The sequence below is a fragment of the Elephantulus edwardii genome, unplaced genomic scaffold (genome assembly GCF_000299155.1).
Source record: "Elephantulus edwardii isolate Elephantulus edwardi_28Jun2011 unplaced genomic scaffold, EleEdw1.0 scaffold00027, whole genome shotgun sequence".
NCBI lineage: Eukaryota > Metazoa > Chordata > Mammalia > Macroscelidea > Macroscelididae > Elephantulus > Elephantulus edwardii.
This window is the reverse complement of record NW_006399777.1, coordinates 21,544,715-21,555,654: the sequence shown is the minus strand read 5'-3', so window position 1 is coordinate 21,555,654 and position 10,940 is coordinate 21,544,715. Positions and strand designations below refer to the sequence as shown.

Sequence of the window (10,940 nt, the reverse complement as noted above, 5' to 3'; positions counted from 1 at the left end):
TTGCTCTGACAGATCATTGTATAGTCACCAATTGCCTATTCTTCACCAATACCTTCATTCAAAAGCATCAGTTATTCTTCTGTTATCCTTATTTATTGTCCACATTTCAACTGAAAGCGCCATAGCTTGAATCAAGTGTACCTTAGTGTTTAAACTGACATCATTGCTCTTTAGAACTTTGGAGAGGTCCTTGACAGCGGATTTCCCCATGCAATATGTTTTTTTTTTAATTTCTTGGCTCTTGATGGCAGGAGTGTTGATTGTGGATCCAAGTAAGAGGAAATTGTTGACAACTTTAATCTTTTCTCCATTTGTGGTGATGTTGCCATTTGGTCCAGTGGTGAGGATTTTTGTAAATATTTAGATGGAACTCATATTGAAGGCTGTAGTTTCTGATCTTCTGCAGTAAGTTTTTCATGTACTTTGCAAGCACGATTGTGTCATCAACATAATCCAGGTTGTTGTGGAGTCTTTCTCCAGTCCTGATGCCATGTTGTTCTTCATAGAGTCAAGCTTGTCAGATGGTTTGCTTAGCATGCAGATTGAATAGGTGTTCAGAAAGGATAAAACCCACCCTTTCCTGATTTTAAACCCATGCAGTGTTTCCTTGTTCCATTCAAACAACAGCTTCTTGGTCTAAGTATAGAGTTTGTACCTGCACAATTAAGTGTTCTGGGATTCCTATTCTTCTCAATTTTAGCCATAGTTTGTTATGATTCATACAGTCAAATGCCTTTGCACAGTCAGTAAAACATAAGTACACATATTTCTCGTATTCTCTGCTTTCAGCCAGGATCCACCTGACATAAGCAGTGATCTCTATCTCTTTGTGCCACGGCCTCTTCTACATTTAGCTTAAAGTTCTAGCACTTCCTTATCCATGTATTGCCCCAGCCATCTTTTAAATAATCTTCAGCCAGATTTTACTTGCATGTGTTATTAATGTTAGTGTTCTATTATTTCCACATTCTGCTGGGTCTCCTTTTTTTAGGAATGGGAGCATATATGAAAGCCTTCCAATAAGTTGGCCAGGTAGCTGTCTTCCGTCATTTTTGGCAGAGTCTGGTAATGTGCAGGGTTCCATCTGTTCCTTGAAACCCCTCAGTTGGTCTTCCATCAGTTCCTTGGGCCTTAATTTTTGCTCATGCTTTCAGTACAGAGTAGACTTCTTCCTTCAGTACTGTGAGTTCTTGATCACATGCTGCTTTCTGAACTGTTTCGGTGTTGACTGTTTTTGGTCCAGTGACTATATTCCTTCCTTTTCTGATGCTTTCTGCATCATTCACAATTTTGCTTTTGACCCTTCAGTATTATACCACAAGGTCTAGATTTGTTCTTCATTGCTTTGAGCTTGAGAAGGACTGACCATGTTCTTCCCCCTTGGTTTTCTAACCCCAGCCCTTTGCACGTATCATTATAACTTGGTCGTGTCTGTTATGGTCAGCCTAATCTGGTTCTTGTTAGTTGCTGTCAAGTCAAGTCCGACTCATAGCAACCTTGTGAATGGCAGGTCTGGACCTGACCTGTCCTGTGCCACCCTCCTCTCTGACACACTTGAGCCCATTGCCGCAGTCACTGCATCAGGTGCTTCAGGTCCTCTTCAGTTTCAGCAAGCAGGTTTGTGTCATCTGCATAACGCAGATTGTTGATAATTCGTCCACCAATCTTGACCCCACATTTCTCCTCATAGAGCCCAGCCTCCCGGATAATCTGTTCTGCGTGTAGGTTGAAAAGGTATGGAGATAGGATGCATCCCTGGCTTATGCCCTTCCCAATTTTGAACCATGCAGTGTTCCCTTGCTCTGTTCTGATGACTGCCTCCTGGTCCAAGTATAGGTTTCGCATTAGCACAATCAAGTGTTCTGGGATTCCCATTCTTCTCAGTCAGCCACTGTTTGTTATGATCCACACCGTCAAACGCTTTTGCATAATCAATGAAACACAGATAGACATTCTTCTGGTATTCTCTGCTTTCAGCTAAGATCCATCTAACATCAACTACAATATCCCTAGTACCACGACCCCTTCTAAACCCAGCCTGGACTTCTGGTAGTTCTCTGTTGATGTGTTGTTCCAGTCGTTTTTGGAGAGTAGTTTAAATAATGCTGTGGTGTTGATATTGTTGTTGTGTCCCCTTGAGTCGGAACTAAGCAGTTTTCAGGGGTGGTTAATTGTACACAGTAGCTTCTTGCCACTTAAATGTCTGGAGGTTGCATCCCGTGGTATCTGAGAAAACACACACTGAGATATTAATGAATCAATTCCCGTATTCCTTACTGTGACTGAGCCCATTGTTGCAGCGACCCTGTCCGTCTGTCCCCCTGAGAGCCGCCTTCTCCGATGATCTGCATTAGCCACCATCATGTCCTTCTCTAGTGACTCGCCCCAAGGACCAGGGGCGAAGTCTTGTTGTCCTTGCAATAAGAAGCTCTTAAGCTGCGCTTACTCTTCCAAAACAGATTTGTATGTTTCCTGAGACACTAGGACCTCTTCCTTGCTTGCTTTATCTTTTCTACTTTCTTAAGGTAAAAGCTTAGGTTAATGATTTGAAATACTTTTTTTAAAAAAAATTAGATGCTTAGCTATAAATTTCCCTCTGAGCACCAGTTTAACATCTCATAAGTTTCTGTATACTTTGTTTTCCTTTTTATTCATCTCGAAATACTATTTTGTAATTTCATGTGTGATTCCCCACGCTCCCGCCTCCCCGACCTGTTTGGTATTTGCTCTGGTGTTGCAGTCAGCAGGGAGTGGGGTGCCAGCCAAAAGGCCGCGGTACCTCTCTGCTGGTTTGAAAGCAGTGCCTCGAGAGGTAGCGACCTTCCCTTGTGGGCTCACAGCCCCCGAAACCCTGCTGGAGGATCAGCTGAGAGTTCTGACTCAGCAGCATTGCGGTGTGGGACGAGAGGGAGGGTTGATGTATGGTGAAGGTCAAGGTTTCTTTTTTGGTGAGCTGACCATTTATTTGGAGACTGAAAGACGAGTGTTGAATCTCCAGCTGTTAGAGGTATTTGTCTCTACTTTATATTATGTCAGGCTTTGTTGTGTGTATTTTGGTGTTCTGTTATTTGGTATGTGTGTGTATGTTTACAACTGTTAACATTTTCTTGGTTAGTTAAAAACCTCTTATTTTAATAAAAATACTCTCTTCTTTATAACAATTTTTTAATCTATTTTTTTTTTCTGATGTGAGTATTGCCAGTTCTTTGGTTGGTTACAGTTAGCATAATATAACTTCTTTTCATTCTTTTTTCTTTCAACTTATTTATACCTATAAGGAAGGCATAGACCTTGACCTTGACAGCACATAGTTTAGATGTGGCTTTTTATACATTTTGCCAGTATCTGCCTTTCAGGTACAGTACTTAACTCCATTTGTATTTAATATATTTACTGATAATGCAGGGTTGAAACACCTAAAACCCGATACCATCTAGTCATTTCTCACTCCTGACAACCATTCACTGAGTTTCTGAGCCTGTAAATCTTTATGATGGATTTGAACTGGGTGCCTTTAGATTGACAGCTCTGCTCCTTACCACTGAGCCACCACAGTATGCTCCCAGGGCTCCTTCCAGGTGGGGTTTATATCTGCAGTGTTGCTATCTGATTTCTATACACTTTATACATCTTTTTTGTTTGTTTCTCTACTCTTCATTAAATCTTTTTCCTATTTACTACCCTGAAAGTTGAAAAAAGTAATATCTTAATTTATAAAATCCAATTCAGATTAATATGAACCTCCCTTCTCTTTTTAAAAATCTTATCATTCAAATGAAGTAGTTTTACATTGTACAAGTGAATAATTACTATTTCCTAGAACTCCTAGGGTAGTTCAACATTCCTTTTTATTTGTTGGTATCTTAGCCTAGCTTCCATATTTCACATATTTTCTATGAGTATATATTATTCTGAGGGGCTGCTTTATTTTTTCCTACTTCATTAATTGTCTTTTCATTGGTGGCTAATCTTACACACTTCAAATGTAAATTTTTTTGCTTCAATGACAGTCTTTTAAGAGCTTCATTTTTATGTACATTTTCCTTTTTAATATTGTCCTTTATTTCCTCCCATTTTTCTCTTCCATTTTAGCTGTTGAAAATTTGATTCTTATGTTCTGTTTTAGTTCTTTGAGTAAACTACTCCCTGCCTCATTCAGCTGTGTACCATTCTCCTTTCCTAGGTGGGGGAGTGGTTGTTAGATGCCTTTAAGTTGACTGTAAATCATAGTAGCCCTTTGAACAACAGACCCGAGCCATACCCTATCCTGGGTCCTCCTCCTCATCCTCTGTTCAAGGCCATCGTGAGAGTCACTGTGTCAGTCCATCGTGTTGAGTCTTCCTCTCCTTCCCTGACCCTCTGCCTCTCCCAGCACGAGGTCTTTCTCCAAAGACTCTCACCTCCTGATGCCATGTCCAAAGTCTGTGAGGTGAAGTTTCACCATCCTTGCCTCTAAGGAGCAGCCCGATTGCCTTTTCTCCAAGACAGATTTGCTTGTTCTTCTGGCAGCCCATGGGTTAAATGTCATGATAATCTTTTATAGTTTAATTATGTTCTTTTTCATTATTAAATATAGTTTTAACTTTTTTTTTTTAAAACAACCCTCCCTAACAGCTGCTCTTTACTGATTGAATCAGGCTTTCTTGTACATAATGTGTAATCTTTACAACCCTGTGAAGGTGAGTCATTCCTTTCATCTGTTTTTTATTGTTTGAGTCAAAACTGACTCATAGCTGATCTTCCAGAGAGTTATTGGAAGTTAAAAATGACACAAAGGAGATGGCCCATTTTCTCCCCATTGTGCTGCTGGTAGATTCGAACAGCCGGAGAGGCACTGCCTTTGGGTTCACAGCACAGCTCCCTGATGTATGTGGAGAGCAACAGCAGCCCTACCCAACATATCAGCAAGTGGACATGCTATGGCCCCAAAACACTGTCTACCAAAAAAGCAGTGCAGAGCCAGCTGAGTTCATGGTTTTCAGGAAGCATTTTTCTTGCAAAGGCCCATTTCTCTTACCTGGCACAGTAAGAGTTCCTTTTATCAGAAGAGAAAACTTAAGACTCCAAATTTTAGGCAATTTGCAAAAGATGAAAAAAGTGTTAAAAGGAAAGGCCAGAGTTATATCCAAGGCCTGTTACTTCATTTTAATGTTGTCTATTATTTTATCAGCCTGTGTTAGAAAACATACATTGTTGCATAATTTCCTCCCTCCAATTAATGAATATATTTTTTTTAAAAAGTGAAGTGGGGGATAGGGAGGAAAATGTACAACAATGAACAAATGAAAATCCAAGTTTTCTGTAAATTTTTGTTAAAATCACAATTAAAAAAAAAAAAGAAAAAAATACACCTAGAATGCAAAGTATTTAGTAAAGTAATTGAGATTTTTAAAAAAAAAAACAAAACAAAAAGTGAAATCCCTCTATTAAAATGTACCTAGTTTTCCGTCGATTCTCCCCACGTCCCCCACGCTCTGTTGAAAAGTTTTCCAATTTGGGTCCTTTCAGCATAAACATTTCCAATGCGGTTGAGGTAGAAAAAGTGCTCCGATGTGAATATGATTTGTTTCATGGGGTTTGTGATTGTACCAGGAGAGAGAGTATAGTCCGTTTCATAAGGACTCTGGACACAGCAATGGGCTGAAATTTGTCAGAGATGACCAGGATGGAGCAAGATCGGACTGAGTGTAGACCTCTTGTTGTTCAGAGGGTCTCTGTGAGTCGTGCTTGACTCAGCGGCACCTAACAACAACAGTGGACACTACTGGTTGTGATCTTTGCCTCTGTATTAGGAGATAGAGTGTTGGTGTTAGTCACTGATTAGTCATTTCCGGCTCATATGACAACCTTGTGCAGAGCAGAACTTCTCTATAGGATTTTCAAGGCTGTGACTTCGCAAACACAAGTCACCTGGGTGAGTTTGAACCACTAACCTTTTGGCCAGTAGTCGAGTGTGTTATTGTTTGTGCCACCCAGGAACTCTTGTACTTTTCATGGAGCTGCACAAAATAAAGGAATAGTAGCTTTTAGCAGGTAGCAGGGGTTTGGGTTCCCTTCTCATGAAGGCACTGTGCAGATAAGAGAAAGTGGGTCCCCAGGAGAAGTTGTCTTCCTAACACTGTGAGCTCGGTGGGGTCAACACTTTTTTTTTTTTTGAGAACCAGCCGCAAACATTCTTTAATAGTTGAAACATGAAAAGTACAAAGAGTGAATGTTGGAAAACTATAAGTTGTGAAAAATTAAATGACATGAACGTTGATATTGTAGCCATTAGTGAGATGAGATGGACTGGCTTTGGCCACTTGGAATCAGATAATCACGTGGCATGCTAGGCTAGTTGAAGGGTTCTCACCCCTCGTGGCTTCTGGGCAGCTCCATGCGCTGTCCTGGGTCCTCGCCTCCGTTCCCGGGGTGCCATCAGGTTCTCATTGAGACTCAGAATCAAAGCCCGAAGCCAGGAATTCATGCATCTGCAGTCAGCTCCACCAAGCGTCTTCTGCACCCTTTTTGATCAATCACTTTGGGACACACACGGCCTCTCCATTTGCTGTATATTGTTTCTGACTGCATTTGTTCTCCATATGCATAGTTGTTGGATAGGAAGGGGCCTAATAGTCTGCAGCAACTGAAATATTTACTGTCTGTCCCTTTCCAGAAAAAAATGTTGTTGATTCCTCATTTTAAGTAAACCTCAAAAAACATAATTTTTACTTGTTTGATTCCATAGTAGGGGGATGGGGACGGTAAACTTTCAGACGAGGTTGGTAAGCTGTTTGACTCTTTCCCAGGTAGCATATAAACTACATAGTAAGCTTTTCCTCTAACAGATTTGGACCACATGGTGAGTCCTGTTCCACTGTAACAGGCCGAGCTCTAGACTCTACCTTGGTTTTCAAGTTCCTTCGTCCTAATTGAAAGCTCCAACCAAGTTATTTTCTCTTCGTTTTTATTCTGTCCAGTTTACCCAAATATAAAACACATTTAGCATCAAATGAAGTTCATCGTGACCTCAGGCAAAGGGATGCAGGCGCATGTGGGAGTCTGGAAATAGACCTGGTGTCAGTCTGATGGGAAGCTTTGTGTGTCTAATGAGAAAAAGGAACTTGTCTTCCAGCAGAATCTTGGCTGACTTTTTTTTTTTTTTACTCTGACCCCATGCTTAAAAAAATATGCAGGGCTTCAATTCTTTTGAGTTCATTTAAACTTACACCTTTTCTCACCAGACCTTTTTTATTGTGTCTATAAATAAGTGTACTCCAGAGTTCCTGTAGTGTTTGTTTTCCTTTGACCAGCTGTTCGGGTTAAACTGGGTCAGGGGGCACACACTCTCTGACGTTCAGTTCCTAATCTTCAGGTACCTCCCACATCTTAATGATTTAATCAGGATATTCTAATACCTCTAAGAGTACTACTTTAACTTGAATGAAAATGCATGTTGTCCACTGAAGTCTTCTAATAAAGAATCCTTTCAAAAAAGAACATTTTCAAGTCGTCAGTGTGTTAGAACATTCTGACCTCTTTTTGCCAATAAGTAAATACTGGTCTCTCTTTTCTGTCAAATCTGATAGGTCGTGTACATATGAATCTATCTGCTATTTGATCGTTTTAACATCCCACAGTGTGTTACAAGGTTACCAGCGCTGTGCAGGAGAAGGAGAAGGCAATCTCTTCCCATAGAGATTTACACCCTGGAAAACCCAGTGGAGGGGCCCTGTGAGTCAGGCCCTTTTGCGCATAAACACACACAGCGTCAATGACTTGTCTGCTCTGTGACTTCACATCTGATTTGCACTCCTGGAGTCTACTGCTCAAAAGTTCTCTAACGACACTTGTGTTAAAGGAAGAAAGTGGAAGTAAAGCAAAGGCGAGATAAAGCATGTTTGCTGTCCTCCTCTGGACGTAACAAGCCAAGTCAGCTTAGACACATGTGGATTTAGAGTGAAGACCAGTTAGCCTGCTGCCTCCCTGTCCAGAGAGAAGATAAGGGCTTTTGTCCCATTGCTGCACATTTCAGGTTTTTAATTCTTATTTTAGTGTGAAAAAATAACAGATTGCTCCCTAGGTCAGAGAGTCTGAGAAAGGAAGGTAAAACAGTGCTGCGATTATTGTTACAGCCTTTATAAGAAGTACAGTTTGAGTGCAAAGGGGGCCCAGATAAGATGGTCAGGACCCCAGGAGTCTGTCCCCGGCTTGACTCCTGTCAAACTGTCCTCCTGACAAGCGTGTTTTTTCCTTCCCATTGTAAGCACTTCATCCGCGAGGCCTTGAATGCTTTCATCCTCGCTGGCTTTTGAAGAGGAAGTTGTTGGACTTGTGCCCAGTGTGACCGCAAGTGAGCCAGCGTGCACTTTGACCTGGCGGGATTTGCTTCACATATGTTGGGTCACGATAAGGATAAGGAGGGTTGCTTAAAACTTTACTACTTCAAAAGCACCAAGCCTTCTCACTGAGAGGTTACATAAAACAATTAAAAGCAGAATCAGTAATTCAGGTATCGAGTCCCTGGTATATCAGCTTGCCAAAGTGTGGTTTGACAGTTTACCTCCCCACTTTGTCTTACTGGTTTACTAAGGAAGTATTTAAAGTGCATAAAAAAGTGTGATCATTTGTTGGAAGGGAACTTAGGAATGAGTAACACTCATCATTTATTGGATAGTGTCTCACACACTAACGACTCTTATACTCCCCCGTGTCTGTCTGTCTGTCTGTCTGTCTGTGTCTCTCTCTCTCTCTCTCTCATCCTTTATCTTTTCTAAAGTCCTTCCTGGACTGTGATAGTGAAGTTGGAAGAGCCTGTGTGGGCTGCCCGGTGCTTCCTGTCCACCTCTGCCCTACATTTGTGTCTCTCCTTGGCCTCTCTCACAGCCTTGCCATGCAAGCTCTCTTAACTTCCGGCGTGTTACCCTGGCTCTTCTGTTTTAGACAGAGGTTACACGCACAGCTCGCACTTGTGTTCTGTGAACAAGAACTCCTGTTTGTGCTCGTTTTTGTAGTTCCAGCGGATCTCAGTGTCAAGCACAAAGCCCTGACCAAGTAGTCCTTGAATCGATTCATGCATTCTACTCGTTGTCTTTTCTGCAGTCTCCTGACCTTTGCATGAACCTCTCAAAGTCTCGTTCTGCATTGGATCGTCTAGTTTCAAAAACTCAAGGAAATATTTATCACTAAAATGGCAAAAGGATAGTATTAACATACAAATGAGTCCCAAGAAATCACTAAGAAAAATTGCTAAAATGCTAGGAAATAGGCAGAGATTGGTAATAGCCAATTTACAAAAGAACTGTATAAGATGGCTAAAAGAGATAGGAGAATATTTTTATCATCACTGAAGGTGAGGTAAGTGCAAATGCGAAGCGAAATTCTACCTACCAGTTTATCAGGCATGACTGTGTTTATCTCTGCACTATAGACATTCTCGTTCTCATATGTAGCTGTTGAGAAAATCACTTCTCATCTTTCTGACTCACTACCAGCCCTTTCTGTATTTTCATTCCTCTTACTCAATTTGGGAGTTCTGGTAGCCTAGCGGATAAGGCATTGCACTGCCAACCCAAAAGTGGGTAGTTCAAATCCACCAGCTGCTCTGAGGGAGAGAGGTGAGCAGGCTCCTTCCGCACAGTTTATTCTGGAAACCCACTGGAGAGTCAACTGTAGCCCCATTCTGACTCCCGGCGATGAGGGGAATTATTTGGTTTCATGATTTTTGCTGTTTGGTTTCCTCAGTTAGAGTTGTTACCACTAAAGAGTTGATGATTCCACTGAGGAGAAACAAGGCGTCAGTTCAGGAAACGAGCTGTCACAGTGGTGCCTGTGTTAACCCTTTACTGAGATAGTGTGGGAGGTCTGGTGACCCGTGGTAAGAACCTGCACTGCAATCCCGAAGGCACCCAGTTCGAATCCACCAGCTGCTCTGCGTGAGAAGGATGGTCAGTCTTCTTCTGTGTGATTAACTTCTTCTGAAAACCTGCTGGAGGGTCAGCTATGGGTCAGTTCCAACTCGATGGTCCACAACATCAACAACAACAACGACGTGACCCAGAACATGCTGGCTTTGCTTCCAAATCAGGCTCCGTATCCATTTTCGTTTACATAAGACAGTTGCCTAGAAGACTAATTACAGAATCTGTGACTCTGGAGACAGTTTCAGGTTAAAAGGATGATTTCTGAGCCACAGAGACCTAGTTTTAAGTCTGGGATGTACACGTTAGTCAAATTTGTGACTTTTGGCAAGTTACTCACACTTCTCATTTGTTGGTTTGGGGATTTACCTTACAGGGACTTTATTACAAAATGTGTTTGTTCAGACGTAATTACTGAGCATCTCCTTGACATTTCAGCAAACATTTCAAAGGGGGTATCCCATGTATTTGGGGAACAGCAGGTTAGTGTAGCAGTAACTAAGGAAGTTAGGCAAAGTGGTAGGCGTGGCAAAGAAGGATCAGGTGGGTGAGGGCTGAGAGCTGTGGCAAGAATGCCAGCTTTCAGTCGAAGCTGAGAATCTCTAGGAGGAATTTCTATCAGACAAGTGACTTGATGGAAATAGATTTCTTTCGTTTTGTTTGTTTCATTATTTATATTTCTTAGACTGTGTGTAATAAAATTATAATTTCCTTAAAATAGAGTGTAAGGAAAAAAATCATTAGGAATGAGTGAGACTTTCTTCTCTTTGCTCCTACCCCATAAAGTCAGTCAGTGAGATGCCTCTCTCTAGAGAAAGTGTGGCCACAGGCTGATGTGGCTACGTCCCTGTGTATTATGACATGAGACAGTCGGGGCTGCTTTACTGGACCGTCTTTTCCTAAATCCTTAGTTGGCATTTCTTCCACGTAGGGCTGGTGAGAACCCCTTCAATTTCCTTTCCTCACCTTTTTCTTGTCTCGGCTTCTGTGACACCATTCGTAGACGAATCCAAGGCTAACATAAGCGCAGCCCTCATTTTT

General features: G+C 41.6%; 1 protein-coding gene across 2 annotated transcripts in view; it reads left to right on the top strand.

The window, feature by feature from the left end:
• PIK3CB (phosphatidylinositol-4,5-bisphosphate 3-kinase, catalytic subunit beta) overlaps positions 1–10,940 on the top strand; it is a 79,306-nt gene that overhangs the window by 60,823 nt on the left and 7,543 nt on the right. The window lies entirely within an intron of this gene.